We start from the raw sequence: 14,274 nt of genomic DNA on the forward strand, positions 1-14,274 counted from the left end.
CTCCTCCACTCCCCCCCTCGGATCTTCACCGTTTGTTGATCATTTTTGCGGATCGAGATGGCCCCTAAGAGAGAAACGTAAGCTCCTCCAATCCCTCCAATTAGTTTTTACAAACTTGCTTCCGATTCGACGCATTATTTGCTTGAAATCCCTCATATTTTTGAACTTAGATTGGATTTTTTTCACCTAAGATTGATTGTAGTTGTAGTTCTTAGTTCTTTAGTAACTAGTGGTATTGGATATGAACTCTAATCAATAGTTCATATGTTAGTGTGAAGATGAACCCTAGTTCATAATTTTTTTGTTAAAAAAATTATGATGTAATGTTGATATGAGGATGAACCCTAGTTTGATGATGCATGTTGATATAATGATATGATCTAGTGTGAAGATGAACCCTAGTTTGATGATGCATGTTGATATGATGATATGAAGATGTTGTTTGGAAAATTTTATTTAAAAATATGATGATATGATGTATGTTGGAGGATTTTTTTGATATGATGCATGTCGATATGATTTGATCCATCATGTGTAGTAGTTGTTGTTGGAGGAATATGCTTAAAATTTTATTTTGATATGATGCATGTTGATATGATTTGAGTTCATTTTTTGTTTATGTATACTTTATGCTTATGGTGGTTTTGTTTATGAAATTTTATTAAGGCGGCCACCTCTTGCGGACAACATCGGCCCATGGTACTCCATGCTGGACTGGGTATTCGACAAGGGTCATCGTGCTCGGTTCATAGAGAACGGAGAGGTAAGTGATATGAATGAAATTTTGATGAAAGTTTTTGGATTGATGAAAATAATTTCCTAACTTTTGGCATTCACTTTTTGACAGATGCTCCAGCCATAGCGCATGAGGGGTCATGGGGTTCATGGGGATATGGACTATGACGAGCGCTACACGCCGTTCTTCAAGAGAGCCTGTCTGTTGGGTTTTGTGTTGCAATTAAAGCGTCAGCCGCCGACGCTTGTCCATGCAGCTCTGACGGCGTTGATTGACCGGTGGTGACCGGAGACCCATTCTTTCCATCTACCATGCGGGGAGATGATGGTGACCCTCAAGGATTGGGCGATGATTACCGCCATGCCGATCGAGGGTCATGCACTCACCGGGCGAGTGGAGAGGACCAACTGGCAGCAGAGGGTTGCCACCCTCATCGGCGACTGCCCCGCTGTCAAGGGTAATCGTACATCCGGTGTGCCGTTGACCTGACTCTCGGAGCACCGGCAGAAATGCCCCGACGGCGCCGACGAGATGACCGTGGAGTGGTACGCGAGGGCCTACCCGTGGTATCTTCTCACGGAGGTCGTGTTTCCAGACAGCTCCGGGAACTCTACCAACTGGTCGTATCTCTTCTTCCTAGCGGACTAGGAGGCATGGTACAGTTGGGGGACCACATCTCTCGCCTACCTATACCGTTCGGTAAGAGAGGATCTAATTGCCTACCTACCTCCGAAAGTGTGTCCATGACATTTTCTTATATCTGATCCTCATCTGATGTTTTGCAGCTTGACAACGCAACTGAAGGAAATATGCCCTAGAGGCAATAATAAAGTTATTATTTATTTCCTTATATCATGATAAATGTTTATTATTCATGCTAGAATTGTATTAACCGGAAACATAATACATGTGTGAATACATAGACAAACAGAGTGTCACTAGCATACCTCTACTTGACTAGCTCGTTGATCAAAGATGGTTAAGTTTCCTAACCATTGACATGGGTTGTCATTTGATTAAATCACATCATTAGGAGAATGATGTGATTGACTTGACCCATTCCGTTATCTTAGCTCTTGATCATTTAGTTTGTTGCTATTGCTTTCTTCATGACTTATACATGTTCCTATGACTATGAGATTATGCAACTCCCGTTTACCGGAGGAACACTTTGTGTGCTACCAAACATCACAAGTAACTGGGTGATTATAAAGGTGCTCTACAGGTGTCACCAAAGGTACTTGTTTGGTTGGCGTATTTTGAGATTAGGATTTGTCACTTCGATTGTCGAAGAGGTATCTCTGGCCCTCTCGGTAATGCACATCACTTAAGCCTTGCAAGCATTGCAACTAATGAGTTAGTTGCGGGATGATGTATTACGGAACGGGTAAAGAGACTTGCCGGTAACGAGATTGAACTAGGTATTGAGATACCGACGATCAAATCTCGGGCAAGTAACATACCGATGACAAAGGGAACAACGTATGTTGTTATGCGGTTTGACCGATAAAGATCTTCGTAGAATATGTAGGAGCCAATATGAGCATCCAGGTTCCGCTATTGGTTATTGACCGGAGACGTGTCTTGGTCATGTCTACATAGTTCTCGAACCCGTAGGGTCCGCACGCTTAACGTTTTGATGACAGTTATATTATGAGTTTATGAGTTTTGATGTACCAAAGGTTGTTCGGAGTCCCGGATGTGATCACGGACATGACGAGGAGTCTCAAAATGGTCGAGACATAAAGATTGATATATTGGAAGCCTATATTTGGATATCGGAATTGTTCCGGGTGAAATCGGGATTTTACCGGAGTACCGGGGGTTACCGGAACCTCCCCGGGGGCTTAATGGGCCTACATGGGCCTTAGTGGAAATAGAGGGAAGCAAGGGAAGTGTGGGGAGCGCCCCCAAAGGCCCAAACTGAGTTGGTTTAGGGCAAGGGGGGCCGGCTGAAGGAAATATGCCCTAGAGGCAATAATAAAGTTATTGTTTATTTCCTTAGATCATGATAAATGTTTATTATTCATGCTAGAATTGTATTAACCGGAAACATGATACATGTGTGAATACATAGACAAACAGAGTGTCACTAGTATGCCTCTACTTGACTAGCTCGTTGATCAAAGATGGTTATGTTTCCTAGCCATAGACAAAGAGTTGTCATTTGATTAACGGGATCACATCATTAGGAGAATGATGTGATTGACTTGACCCATTCCATTAGCATAGCACTTGATCGTTTAGTTTATTGCTATTGCTTTCTTCATGACTTATACATGTTCCTATGACTATGAGATTATGCAACTCCCGTTTACCGGAGGAACACTTTGTGTGCTACCAAACGTCACAACGTAACTGGGTGATTATAAAGGTGCTCTACAGGTGTCTCCCAAGGTACTTGTTGGGTTGGCGTATTTCGAGATTAGGATTTGTCACTCTGATTGTCGGAGAGGTATCTCTGGGCCCACTCGGTAATGCACATCACTATAAGCCTTGCAAGCATTGCAACTAATGAGTTAGTTGCGGGATGATGTATTACGGAACGAGTAAAGAGACTTGCCGGTAACGAGATTGAACTAGGTATTGAGATACCGATGATCGAATCTCGGGCAAGTAACATACCGATGACAAAGGGAACAACATATGTTGTTATGCGTTTTGACCGATAAAGATCTTCGTAGAATATGTAAGAGCCAATATGAGCATCCAGGTTCTGCTATTGGTTATTGACCGGAGACGTGTCCCGGTCATGTCTACATAGTTCTCGAACCCGTAGGGTCCGCACGCTTAAAGTTCGATGACGGTTATATTATGAGTTTATGTGTTTTGATGTACCGAAGGAGTTCGGAGTCCCTGATGAGATCGGGGACATGACGAGGAGTCTCAAAATGGTCGAGATGTAAAGATCGATATATTGGACGACTATATTCGGACATCGGAAAGGTTCCGAGTGATTCGGGTATTTTCAGGAGTACCGGGGAGTTACGGGAATTCGTATTGGGCCTTAATGGGCCATACAGGAAAGGAGAGAAAGGCCTCAAAGGTTGGCCGCACCCCTCCCCATGGGCTGGTCTGAATTGGACTAGGGAGGGGGGGCGCCCCCTTCCTTCCTTCTCCTTTTCCCTTCCCTTTCCTTCCCTCCTACTCCTACTACTTGGAAGGGCTCCTAGTTCTACTAGGAAAGGGGGAATCCTATTCTCGGTGGGAGTAGGACTCCCCTAGGGCGCGCCATAGAGAGGGCCGGCCCTCCCCCTCCTCCACTCCTTTATATACGGGGGCAGGGGGCACCCCAAAGACACAACAATTGATCCCTTGGATCTCTTAGCCGTGTGCGGTGCCCCCCTCCACCATAATCCACCTCGGTCATATCGTAGCGGTGCTTAGGCGAAGCCCTGCGTCGGTAGAACATCATCATCGTCACCACGCCGTCATGCTGATGGAACTCTCCCTCAAAGCTCGGCTGGATCGGAGTTCGAGGGACGTCATCGAGTTGAACGTATGCAGAACTCGAAGGTGCCGTGCGTTCGGTACTTGATCGGTCGGATCGTGAAGACGTACGACTACATCAACCGCGTTGTGCTAACGCTTCCGCTTCCGGTCTACGAGGGTACGTAGACAACACTCTCCCCTCTCGTTGCTATGCATCACCATGATCTTGCGTGTGCGTAGGATTTTTTTTTTTGAAATTACTATGTTCCCCAACAGTGGCATCCGAGCCAGGTTTTATGCGTTGATGTAATATGCACGAGTAGAACACAAGTGAGTTGTGGGCGATATAAGTCATACTGCTTACCAGCATGTCACACTTTGGTTCGGTGGTATTGTTGGATGAAGCGGTCCGGACCGACATTACGCGTACGCTTACGCGAGACTGGTTCTACCGACGTGCTTTGCACACAGGTGGCTGGCGGGTGTCAGTTTCTCCAACTTTAGTTGAACCGAGTGTGGCTACGCCCGGTCCTTGCGAAGGTTAAAATAGCACCAACTTGACAAACTATCGTTGTGGTTTTGATGCGTAGGTAAGAACGGTTCTTGCTAAGCCCGTAGCAGCCACGTAAAACTTGCAACAACAAAGTAGAGGATGTCTAACTTGTTTTTGTAGGGCATGTTGTGATGTGATATGGTCAAGACGTGATGAGATATAAGTTGTTGTACAAGATGATCATGTTTTGTTGAACTTATCGGCAACTGGCAGAAGCCTTATGGTTGTCTCTTTATTGCATAAGATGCAATCACCAAATAATTGCTTTACTTTATCGCTATGCGATAGCAATAGTTGGCGAGACGACCATGTGACGACACATTGATATAGATCAAGATGATGGAGATCATGGTGTCATGCCGGTGACGATGGAAATCATGACGATGTTTTGGAGATGGAGATCAAAGGCACAAGATGATGATGGCCATATCATGTCACATATTTTGATTGCATGTGATGTTTACCTTTTATGCATCTTATTTTGCTTAGTTCGATGGTAGCTTTATAAGATGATCTCTCACTAAATTTCAAGATAAAAAGTGTTCTCCCTGAGTATGCACCGTTGCCAAAGTTCATCGTGCCCAGACACCACGTGATGATTGGGTGTGATAATCTCTACGTCCATCTACAACGGGTGCAAGCCAGTTTTGCACACGCAGAATACTCATGTTAAACTTGACGAGCCTAGCATATGCAGATATGGCCTTGGAACACTGAGACCGAAAGGTCGAGCGTGAATCATATAGTAGATATGATCAACATAGTGATGTTCACCATTGAAAACTACTCCATTTCACGTGATGATCGGTTATGGTTTAGTTGATTTGGATCACGTGATCACTTAGATGATTAGAGGGATGTCTATCTAAGTGGGAGTTCTTAAGTAATATGATTAATTGAACTTTAATTTATCATGAACTTAGTCCTGGTAGTATTAGCATATCTATGTTGTAGATCAATAGCTCGCGATGTTGCTCCCCGTTTAATTTTTATATGTTCCTAGAGAAAACTAAGTTGAAAAATGTTAGTAGCAATGATGCGGATTGGATCCGTGATATGAGGTTTATCCTCATTGCTGCACAGAAGAATTATGTCCTTGGTGCACCGCTAGGTGACAAACCTATTGCAGGAGCAGATGCAAATGTTATTAACGTTTGGCTAGCTCAATATGATGACTACTTGATAGTTTAGTGCACCATGCTTAAACGGCTTTGAATCGGGACTTCAAAGACGTTTTGAACGTCATGGACCATATGAGATGTTCCAGGAGTTGAAGTTAATATTTCAAGTAAATACCCGAATTGAGAGATATGAAGTCTCCAACAAGTTCTATAGCTAAAAGATGGAGGAGAATAGCTCAAGCAGTGAGCATGTGCTCAGATTGTCTGGGTACTACAATCGCTTGAATCAAGTGGGAGTTAATCTTCCAGATAAAATAGTGATTGACATAATTCTCTAGTCACCATCACCAAGTTAGTAGAACTTCGTGATGAACTATAATATGCAAGGGATAACGGAAACGATTCCCAAGCTCTTCGTGATGCTGAAATCGACGAAGGTAGAAATCAAGAAAAGCATCAAGTGTTGATGGTTAACAAGACCACTAGTTTCAAGAAAAGGGCAAAGGGAAGAAGGGGAACTTCAAGAAGAACGGCAAGCAAGTTGTTGCTCAAGTGAAGAAGCCCAAGTCTGGACCTAAGCCTGAGACTAAGTGCTTCTACTGCAAAGGAACTGGTCACTGGAAGCGGAACTACCCCAAGTATTTGGCGGATAAGAAGGATGGCAAAGTGAACAAAGGTATATTTGATATACAGATTATTGATGTGTATATTACTAGTGTTCATAGCAACCCCTCGGTATTTGATACTGGTTCAGTTGCTAAGAGTAGTAACTCGAAATGGGAGTTGCAGAATGAACATAAACTAGTTAAGGGTGAAGTGACGATGTATGTTGGAAGTAGTTCCAAGATTGATATGATCATCATCGCACACTCCCTATACTTTCGGGATTAGTGTTTAACCTAAATAAGTGTTATTTGGTGTTTGCGTTGAGCATGAATATGATTTGATCACGTTTATTGCAATACGGTTATCCATTTAAGTTAGAGAATAATTGTTGTTCTATTTACATGAATAAAACCTTATATGGTTACACACTCAATGAAAATGGTTCGTTGGATCTCGATCGTAGTGATACACATATTCATAATATTGAAGCCAAAAGATGCAAAGTTAATAATGATAGTGCAACTTATTTGTGGTGCTACCGTTTAGGTCATATTGGTGTAAAGCGCATGAAGAAACTCCATGCTGATGGGCTTTTGGAATCACTTGATTATGAATCACTTGATGCTTGCGAACCATGCCTCTTGGGCAAGATGACTAAAACGTCGTTCTCCGGAACAATTGAGCGAGCAACATATTTGTTGGAAATCATACATACTGATGTATGTGGTCCGATGAATATTGAAGCTCGCGGCAGGTATCATTATTTTCTGATCTTCACAGATGATTTGAGCAGATATGAGTATATCTACTTGATGAAACATAAGTCTGAAACATTTGAAAAGTTCAAAAACCTTCAGAGTGAAGTGGAAAATCATCGTGACAAGAAAATAAAGTTTCTACGATCTGATCGTAGAGACAAATATTTGAGTTACAAGTTTGGTCTTCAATTAAAACAATGTGGAATAGTTTCACAAAATCGTGCCACCTGGAACACCACAGCATAATGGTGTGTCCGAACGTCATAACCGTACTATTATTGGATATAGTGCAATCTATGATGTTTCTTACTGATTAACCACTATAGTTTTGAGGTTATGCATTAGAGACAGCTACATTCACGTTAAATAAGGCACCATCTAAATCCGTTGAGACGACACCGTATGAACTATGGTTTGGCAAGAAACCTAAGCTGTCGTTTCTTAAAGTTTGAGGTTGCAACGCTTGTGTGAAAAAGTTTCAACCTGATAATCTCAAACCCAAATCGGAGAAGTGCGTAATCATAGGATACCCAAAAGAAAATGTTGGGTACACCTTCTATCACAGATCCGAAGGCAAGTTATTCATTGCTGAGAATGGATCCTTTCTAGAGAAGGAGTTTCTCTCGAAAGAAGTGAGTGGGAGGAAAGTAGAACTTGATGAGGTAACTGTACCTGCTCCCTTATTGGAAAGTAGTTCATCACAGAAATCTGTTCCTGTGACTACTACACCAATTAGTGAGGAAGCTAATGATGATGATCATGGAACTTCAGATCAAGTTACTACCGAACCTCGTAGGTAAACCAGAGTGAGATCCCCACCAGAGTGGTATGGTAATCCTGTTCTGGAGGTCATGTTACTTGACCATGACGAGCCTACGAACTATGAGGAAGCGATGATGAGCCCAGATTCCGCGAAATGGCTTGAGGCCATGAAATTTGAGATGAGATCCGTGTATGAGAACAAAGTATGGACTTTGATTAACTTGCCCATTGATCGGTGAGCCATTGAGATTAAATGGATCTTCAAGAGGAAGATGGACGCTGATAGTAGTGTTACTATCTACAAAGCTAGAATTGTCGCAAAAAGGTTTTTGACAAGTTCAAGGTGTTGACTACGATGAGAGTTTCTCACTCATATCTATGTTTAAGTCTGTCCGAATCATGTTAGCAATTGCCGCATTTTATGAAATCTGGCAAATGGATAAACAAAACTGCATTCCTTAATGGATTTATTAAAGAAGAGTTGTATATGATGCAACCAGAAGGTTTTGTCGATCCAAAGGGAGCTAACAAAGTGTGCAAGCTCCAGCGATCCATTTATGGACTGGTGCAAGCCTCTCGAAGTTGGAATAAGCGCTTTGATAGTGTGATCAAAGCATTTGGTTTTGTACAGACTTTTGGAGAAGCCTGTATTTACAAGAAAGTGAGTGGGAGCTCTGTAGCATTTCTGATATTATATGTGGATGACATATTATTGATTGGAAATGATATAGAATTTCTGGATACCATAAAGGGATACTTGAATAATAGTTTTTCAATGAAAGACCTCGGTGAAGCTGCTTACATATTGAGCATCAAGATCCATAGAGATAGATCAAGATGCTTGATAAGTTTTTTCAATGAGTACATACCTTGACAAGATTTTGAAGTAGTTCAAAATGGAACAATCAAATAAAGAGTTCTTGCCTGTGTTACAAGGTGTGAAGATGAGTAAGACTCAAAACCCGACCACGGCATAAGATAGAGAGAGAATGAAAGTCATTCCCTATGCCTTGGCCATAGGTTCTATAAAATATGCCATGCTGTGTACCAGATCTATTGTATACCCTACACTGTTTTTGGCAAGGGAGTACAATAGTGATCTAGGAGTAGATCACTGGACAACGGTCAAATTATCCTTAGTGGAATAAGGATATGTTTCTCGATTATGGAGGTGACAAAAAGGTTCGTCGTAAAGGGTTACGTCGATGCAAATTTTGACACTGGTCCAGATGACTCTAAATCTCAATCTGGATACATATTGAAAGTGGGAGCAATTAGCTAGAATAGCTCCGTGCAGAGCATTGTTGACATAGAAATTTGCAAAATACTTACGAATCTGAATGTGACAGACCCGTTGACTAAACTTCTCTCACAAGCAAAACATGATCACAACTTAGTACTCTTTGGGTGTTAATCACATAGCGATGTGAACTAGATTATTGACTCTAGTAAACCCTTTGGGTGTTGGTCACATGGCGATGTGAACTATGGGTGTTAATCACATGGTGATGTGAACTATTGGTGTTAAATCACATGGCGATGTGAACTAGATTATTGACTCTAGTGCAAGTGGGAGACTGAAGGAAATATGCCCTAGAGGCAATAATAAAGTTATTATTTATTTCCTTATATCATGATAAATGTTTATTATTCATGCTAGAATTGTATTAACCGGAAACATGATACATGTGTGAATACATAGACAAACAGAGTGTCACTAGTATGCCTCTGCTTGACTAGCTCGTTGATCAAAGATGGTTATGTTTCCTAGCCATAGACAAAGAGTTGTCATTTGATTAACGGGATCACATCATTAGGAGAATGATGTGATTGACTTGACCCATTCCGTTAGCATAGCACTTGATCATTTAGTTTATTGCTATTGCTTTCTTCATGACTTATACATGTTCCTATGACTATGAGATTATGCAACTCCCGTTTACCGGAGGAACACTTTGTGTGCTACCAAACGTCACAACGTAACTGGGTGATTATAAAGGTGCTCTACAGGTGTCTCCGAAGGTACTTGTTGGGTTGGCGTATTCCGTGATTAGGATTTGTCACTCCGATTGTCGGAGAGGTATCTCTGGGCCCACTCGGTAATGCACATCACTATAAGCCTTGCAAGCATTGCAACTAATGAGTTAGTTGCAGGATGATGTATTACGGAACGATTAAAGAGACTTGCCAGTAACGAGATTGAACTAGGTATTGAGATACCGACGATCAAATCTCGGGCAAGTAACATACCGATGACAAAGGGAACAATGTATGTTGTTATGCGGTTTGACCGATAAAGATCTTCGTAGAATATGTAGGAGCCAATATGAGCATCCAGGTTCCGCTATTGGTTATTGACCGGAGACGTGTCCCGGTCATGTCTACATAGTTCTCGAACCCGCAGGATCCGCACGCTTAAAGTTCGATGACGGTTATATTATGAGTTTATGTGTTTTGATGTACCGAAGGAGTTCGGAGTCCCGGATGAGATCGGGGACATGACGAGGAGTCTCGAAATGGTCGAGACATAAAGATTGATATATTGGAAGCCTATATTTGGATATCGGAATTGTTTCGGGTGAAATCGGGATTTTACCGGAGTACCGGGGGTTACCGGAACCTCCCCGGGGGCTTAATGGGCCTACATGGGCCTTAGTGGAAATAGAGGGAAGCAAGGGGAGTGTGGGGCACGCCCCCCAAGGCCCAAACCAAATTGGTTTAGGGCAAGGGGGGTCGGCCCCCTCTTTCCTTCTCCTCCTCTCCCTTTCCTCCCCCCTCTCCTACTCCTACTAGGAATATGAGGAATCCTACTCCTAGTGGGAGTAGAACTCCCCCTTGGCGCGCCTCTCCCTGTCCGGCCGCCTCCTCCCCTTGCTCCTTTATATACATGGCCAGGGGGCACCCCATATACACAACAATTGATCTCTTGATCTCTTAGCCGTGTGCGGTGCCCCCCTCCACCATAATCCACCTCGATCATATCGTCGCGGTGCTTAGGCGAAGCCCTGCGTCGGTAGACCATCATCATCGTCACCACGCCGTCGTGCTGATGGAACTCTCCCTCAAAGCTCGGCTGGATCGGAGTTCGAGGGACGTCATCGAGTTGAACGTATGCAACAGGTAAACTGGTGGTCGTATCATGACCGAGAGTGGGACTTTGATCTGAACATGATGTGCGATGCGGACCGTGGTCTCTGGCGGTGCATCGTGCCCATGATCTGTGTGTACGCCGTCGAGTGGCCCTTGCCACACCGCGTGGCCACGCAGTTTGGGATTTATCAGCATACCCCACTAGGCCAGCCCACCGATACCGGCGGCCACACGCTCCACCTGTGAGCGCTTTGTTCTCCGTGCCCATGATTTCATTACGCTTATCATGTTTCTTGTTGCTTATGATGATCTCATTGCGCTTATGATGATTCTTGTTGCTTATGCCTTGCAGGATGACCCGGCAGAAGAATCAGTCGATCACAGACTGGGGAGAGGAGCATAAAACTCATGTGACGGAGTGGAACCAACGAAGGTATCATAAAGACATGGAGAGGAAAGTGACTGACTGGGGTGCTTACCTGAGCCGACACATGAGGTGGTACGATGATGGCCAGAAGCACCGTCTTTGTCTCAGGCCTCGGTGGACGGTGGAAGACATCGCGGAGCTGGAGAGGGATGACCCCGAGGAAGAGGCCTACCAGACCGGCATCAGAGACATGCATAGTGGATTTAGGGAGTTTGCACCCCTCATCAACAAAGTGGTAAGTTTGAACCGACGGTTGTATTTAAATTAGTTTATTCATCATCATGACAGACTTATGCTGTTGCAGTCTGGTGAGCTGAACAGATGCATCTTTGAAGCCTCAGATGCACTTCGTGATCTCCCCGGGAGCATAGAATCTGAGAACAAAGTGAGGGGGACGATGAAGGTACAGCCTCCTTGGAACAGATGCATCTTGTTCACTTGCAATCAGTCGATCTGATACTTATTATGCCCTTATTTCATTGTGAGTGCAGAAGTTTGTGAAGCGTTTTCGCAAGATGGTAGGGCTGCTTGGGTGTGCTGGAGCTGGGTCAGTTGATGCTTATCATCCTGTAGCCACACAGGGTCTCATCGGCTCATCGATCCATGCTCCCTCGTCGTCTAGGTTGGTTGGGGAGGAGGAGGAGGAGGCCACACATGAAGAAGGGGAGGAGGAGGAGGCCACACATGAAGAAGGGGAGGAGGAGGAGGAGAGCAACGGGGAGGAGGATGCTACCTCTTAAGCACTTGCGTTGGTTTTCCCTTGAAGAGGAAAGGGTGGTGCAACAAAGTAGCGTAAGTATTTCTCTCAGTTTTTGAGAACCAAGGTACCAATCCAGTAGGAGGCCACGCACGAGTCCCTCGCACCTACACAAACAAATAAATCCTCGCAACCAACGCGATAAGGGGTTGTCAATCCCTACACAGTCACTTACGAGAGTGAGATCTGATAGATATGATAAGATAATATTTTTGGTATTTTTATGATAAAGATGCAAAGTAAAATAAAAGGCAATAAAAATAACTAAGTATTAGAAGATTAATATGATGGAAGATAGACCCGAGGGCCATAGGTTTCACTAGTGGCTTCTCTCGAGAGCATAAGTATTCACGGCGGGTAAACAAATTACTGTTTAGCAATTGACAGAATTGAGCATAGTTATGAGAATATCTAGGTATGATCATGTATATAGGCATCACGTCCGTGACAAGTAGACCGAAACGATTCTGCATCTACTACTATTAGTCCACACATCGACCGCTATCCATCATGCATCTAGAGTATTAAGTTCAAGAGAACAGAGTAACGCTTTAAGCAAGATGGCATGATGTAGAGGGATAAACTCATGCAATGTGAAATAAACCCCATCTTGTTATCCTCGATGGCAACAATACAGTACGTGCCTTGCTGCCCCTACTGTCACTGGGAAAGGACACCGCAAGATTGAACCCAAAGCTAAGCACTTCTCCCATTGCAAGAAAGATCAATCTAGTAGGCCAAACCAAACTGATAATTCGAAGAGACTTGCAAAGATAACCAATCATGCATAAAAGAATTCAGAGAAGATTCAAATATTGTTCATAGATAAACTTGATCATAAACCCACAATTCATCGATCTCAACAAACACACCGCAAAAGAAGATTACATCGAATAGATCTCCACAAGAGAGGGGGGAACTTTGTATTGAGATCCAAAAGGAGAGAAGAAGCCATCTAGCTAATAACTATGGACCCGTAGGTCTGAGGTAAACTACTCACACTTCATCAGAAGGGCTATGGTGTTGATGTAGAAGCCCTCTGTGATCGATGCCCCCTCCGACGGAGCTCCGGAACAGGCCCCAAGATGGGATCTCGTGGGTACAGAAAGTTACGGCGGTGGAATTAGGGTTTTTGGCTCCGTATCTGGTAGTTTGGGGGTACGCAGGTATATATAGGAGGAAGGAGTACATCGGTGGAGCAACAGGGGGCCCACAAGGGTGGAGGGCGCGCCCCCCTACCTCATGGCCTCCTGGTTGATGTTTTGACGTAGGGTCCAAGTCCTCTGGATCATGTTCGTTCCGAAAATCACGTTCCCGAAGGTTTCATTCCGTTTGGACTCCGTTTGATATTCTTTTTCTATGAAACCCTAAAATAGGCAAAAACAACAATTCTGGGCCGGGCCTCCGGTTAATAGGTTAGTCCCAAAAATAATATAAAAGTGTATAATAAAGCCCAATAATGTCCAAAACAGAATATAATATAGCATGGAACAATCAAAAATTATAGATATGTTGGAGACGTATCAGAGGAGTACAATGAAGATTGTGGACCTCCACCAACTCAAACATCTCAAGCATCTCAGCTACCGAAGAGGAATCCGAAGAAGAACGATTTGCTGAGTCCGGACCCTTTCCAGAGACCGGTTCCTCGCCGGTCCAAGAAGAAGACCGAAGAGACTCGTTCAAAGAGTAATGAGGGCCGTACCTCCAAGAGGGGAAGGAGCAACTGATTATGCTCTTTGATACTTGGCTCTTTTAGTTTGGTTGAACTTCATTTGGTTGAACTTGTCTAGTGGTTGTGAAACTACGTGAAACTATGTGTTTGCTATTTGTGGATCTATGTGTTTGAAATGTTCTATGCACTTCAAGTTATCTTAATATGGATCTATGTGATGCCCAAGTTTAATTGTATAAAATCTGTGATATTGCTGTCATATTTGTGAAACTTGTTGTGATATTGTTGTCATATTGAACTTGAGAACAAGCAACCAAATGAACTTGAAAAAACAAAACAGAGGACCCTACCGCCAGG

This window comes from Triticum dicoccoides, chromosome 4A (assembly GCF_002162155.2).
Source record: "Triticum dicoccoides isolate Atlit2015 ecotype Zavitan chromosome 4A, WEW_v2.0, whole genome shotgun sequence".
Classification (NCBI taxonomy): Eukaryota; Viridiplantae; Streptophyta; class Magnoliopsida; order Poales; family Poaceae; genus Triticum; species Triticum dicoccoides.